Source organism: Rhea pennata, unplaced genomic scaffold (genome assembly GCF_028389875.1).
Source record: "Rhea pennata isolate bPtePen1 unplaced genomic scaffold, bPtePen1.pri scaffold_31, whole genome shotgun sequence".
NCBI lineage: Eukaryota > Metazoa > Chordata > Aves > Rheiformes > Rheidae > Rhea > Rhea pennata.
This window is the reverse complement of record NW_026907678.1, coordinates 3,484,605-3,488,872: the sequence shown is the minus strand read 5'-3', so window position 1 is coordinate 3,488,872 and position 4,268 is coordinate 3,484,605.

The window sequence follows — 4,268 nt, the reverse complement described above, 5'->3', positions numbered from 1 at the left end:
CGCAGCATGCTGCTTCCCATGCCCGGGACAAACTGCAAGCCAGTGCATCGCTTGCGCTTCTATCTGCCGGACTTGGAGCTGGCCAGCGCGCACCTTCCCGCTGTGTGTGCTGCTGTCCGCAAACAGCCTCCAAACAAAGCAGGGCACTAAAGCAAGAGAACTAAGCGCCCCAGGAGGGAATCTGCCTGCGAGGGAAGCTGTGCAGCAGTTCCCTTGTTCCACTCGACACTTCCCTCACTCTTAGGCAAAGCCCATCTCAACTTGCTTGTAGGCGTGCCTCCGTGCTCAGAAACAGCCCTGTGGCAGGCAGGACAGTGCGAGATGTGTTCTGGGCACGCAGCATGCTGCTTCCCATGCCCGGGACAAACTGCGAGCAGGTGCCTCGCTTGCGCTTCTATCTGCCGAGACTTGGAGCTGGCCAGCGCGCACCTTCCCGCTGTGTGTGCTGCTGTCCGCAAACAGTCTCCAAACAAAGCAGGGCACTAAGGCAGGAGAACTAAGAGCCCCAGGAGGGAATCTGCCTGCGAGGGAAGCTGTGCAGCACATCCCTTGTTCCGCTCACAACTTCCCTGACTCTTAGGCAAAGCCCATCTCAGCTGGCTTGTAGGCGTGCCTCCGTGCTCAGAAACAGCCCTGTGGCAGGCAGGACAGTGCGAGATGTGTTCTGGGCACGCAGCATGCTGCTTCCCATGCCCGGGACAAACTGCGAGCCGGTGCCTCGCTTGCGCTTCTATCTGCCGAGACTTGGAGCCGATCAGAGCGCACCTTCCCGCTGTGTGTGCTGCTGTCCACAAACAGCCTCCAAACAAACAGGGCGCTAAGGCAAGAGAAGTTAGCGTCCCAGGAGGGAATCTGCCTGCGAGGGAAGCTGTGCAGCACATCCCTTGTTCCGCTCGCCACTTCCCTGACTCTTAGGCAAAGCCCATCTCAGCTGGCTTGTAGGCGTGCCTCCGTGCTCAGAAACAGCCCTGTGGCAGGCAGGACAGTGCAAGATGTGTTCTGGGCACGCAGCATGCTGCTTCCCATGCCCGGGACAAACTGCGAGCCGGTGCCTCGCTTGCGCTTCTATCTGCCGAGACTTGGAGCTGGCCAGCGCGCACCTTCCCGCTGTGTGTGCTGCTGTCCGCAAACAGCCTCCAAACAAAGCAGGGCGCTAAGGCAAGAGAAGTTAGCGTCCCAGGAGGGAATCTGCCTGCGAGGGAAGCTGTGCAGCAGTTCCCGTGTTCTGCTCGCCACTTCCCTGACTCTTAGGCAAAGCCCATCTCAGCTGGCTTGTAGACGTGCCTCTGTGCTCAGAAGCAGTCCCGTTGCAGGCAGGATACAGGGGGATGTATTCTGGGCACGCAGCATGCTGCTTCCCATGCCCGGGACAAACTGCAAGCCAGTGCATCGCTTGCGCTTCTATCTGCCGGACTTGGAGCTGGCCAGCGCGAACCTTCCCGCTGTGTGTGCTGCTGTCCGCAAACAGCCTCCAAACAAAGCAGGGCACTAAGGGATGAGAAGTAAGCGCCCCAGGAGGGAATCTGCCTGCGAGGGAAGCTGTGCAGCACATCCCTTGTTCCACTCGACACTTCCCTGACTCTTAGGCAAAGCCCATCTCAGCTGGCTTGTAGGCGTGCCTCCGTGCTCAGAAGCAGTCCCGTGGCAGGCAGGATACAGGGGGATGTATTCTGGGCACACAGCATGCTGCTTCCCATGCCCGGGACAAACTGCGAGCCGGTGCCTCGCTTGCGCTTCTATCTGCAGAGACTTGGAGCTGGCCAGCGCGCACCTTCCCGCTGTGTGTGCTGCTGTCCGCAAACAGCCTCCAAACAAAGCAGGGCGCTAAGGCAAGAGAAGTAAGCGCCCCAGGAGGGAATCTGCCTGCGAGGGAAGCTGTGCAGCAGTTCCCGTGTTCCGCTCGCCACTTCCCTGACTCTTAGGCAAAGCCCATCTCAGCTGGCTTGTAGGCGTGCCTCCGTGCTCAGAAGCAGTCCCGTGGCAGGCAGGATACAGGGGGATGTATTCTGGGCACGCAGCATGCTGCTTCCCATGCCCGGGACAAACTGCAAGCCGGTGCCTCGCTTGCACTTCTATCTGCCGGACTTGGAGCTGGCCAGCGCGCACCTTCCCGCTGTGTGTGCTGCTGTCCGCAAACAGCCTCCAAACAAAGCAGGGCACTAAAGCAAGAGAACTAAGCGCCCCAGGAGGGAATCTGCCTGCGAGGGAAGCTGTGCAGCAGTTCCCTTGTTCCACTCGACACTTCCCTCACTCTTAGGCAAAGCCCATCTCAGCTGGCTTGTAGGCGTGCCTCCGTGCTCAGAAACAGCCCTGTGGCAGGCAGGACAGTGCGAGATGTGTTCTGGGCACGCAGCATGCTGCTTCCCATGCCCGGGACAAACTGCGAGCCGGTGCCTCGCTTGCGCTTCTATCTGCCGAGACTTGGAGCTGGCCAGCGCGCACCTTCCCGCTGTGTGTGCTGCTGTCCGCAAACAGCCTCCAAACAAAGCAGGGCGCTAAGGCAAGAGAAGTAAGCGCCCCAGGAGGGAATCTGCCTGCGAGGGAAGCTGTGCAGCAGTTCCCGTGTTCTGCTCGCCACTTCCCTGACTCTTAGGCAAAGCCCATCTCAGCTGGCTTGTAGGCGTGCCTCCGTGCTCAGAAGCAGTCCCGTGGCAGGCAGGATACAGGGGGATGTGTTCTGGGTATGCAGCATGCTGCTTCCCATGCCCGGGACAAACTGCGAGCCGGTGCCTCGCTTGCGCTTCTATCTGCCGAGACTTGGAGCTGGCCAGCGCGCACCTTCCCGCTGTGTGTGCTGCTGTCCGCAAACAGCCTCCAAACAAAGCAGGGCACTAAAGCAAGAGAAGTAAGCGCCCCAGGAGGGAATCTGCCTGCGAGGGAAGCTGTGCAGCACATCCCTTGTTCCGCTCGCCACTTCCCTCACTCTTAGGCAAAGCCCATCTCAGCTGGCTTGTAGGCGTGCCTCCGTGCTCAGAAGCAGTCCCGTGGCAGGCAGGATACAGGGGGATGTATTCTGGGCACGCAGCATGCTGCTTCCCATGCCCGGGACAAACTGCAAGCCAGTGCATCGCTTGCGCTTCTATCTGCCGGACTTGGAGCTGGCCAGCGCGCACCTTCCCGCTGTGTGTGCTGCTGTCCGCAAACAGCCTCCAAACAAAGCAGGGCACTAAAGCAAGAGAACTAAGCGCCCCAGGAGGGAATCTGCCTGCGAGGGAAGCTGTGCAGCACATCCCTTGTTCCGCTCACAACTTCCCTGACTCTTAGGCAAAGCCCATCTCAGCTGGCTTGTAGGCGTGCCTCCGTGCTCAGAAACAGCCCTGTGGCAGGCAGGACAGTGCGAGATGTGTTCTGGGCACGCAGCATGCTGCTTCCCATGCCCGGGACAAACTGCGAGCCGGTGCCTCGCTTGCGCTTCTATCTGCCGAGACTTGGAGCCGATCAGAGCGCACCTTCCCGCTGTGTGTGCTGCTGTCCACAAACAGCCTCCAAACAAACAGGGCGCTAAGGCAAGAGAAGTTAGCGTCCCAGGAGGGAATCTGCCTGCGAGGGAAGCTGTGCAGCACATCCCTTGTTCCGCTCGCCACTTCCCTGACTCTTAGGCAAAGCCCATCTCAGCTGGCTTGTAGGCGTGCCTCCGTGCTCAGAAACAGCCCTGTGGCAGGCAGGACAGTGCAAGATGTGTTCTGGGCACGCAGCATGCTGCTTCCCATGCCCGGGACAAACTGCGAGCCGGTGCCTCGCTTGCGCTTCTATCTGCCGAGACTTGGAGCTGGCCAGCGCGCACCTTCCCGCTGTGTGTGCTGCTGTCCGCAAACAGCCTCCAAACAAAGCAGTGCGCTAATGCAAGAGAAGTAAGCGCCCCAGGAGGGAATCTGCCTGCGAGGGAAGCTGTGCAGCAGTTCCCGTGTTCTGCTCGCCACTTCCCTGACTCTTAGGCAAAGCCCATCTCAGCTGGCTTGTAGACGTGCCTCTGTGCTCAGAAGCAGTCCCGTTGCAGGCAGGATACAGGGGGATGTATTCTGGGCACGCAGCATGCTGCTTCCCATGCCCGGGACAAACTGCAAGCCAGTGCATCGCTTGCGCTTCTATCTGCCGGACTTGGAGCTGGCCAGCGCGAACCTTCCCGCTGTGTGTGCTGCTGTCCGCAAACAGCCTCCAAACAAAGCAGGGCACTAAGGGATGAGAAGTAAGCGCCCCAGGAGGGAATCTGCCTGCGAGGGAAGCTGTGCAGCACATCCCTTGTTCCACTCGACACTTCCCTGACTCTT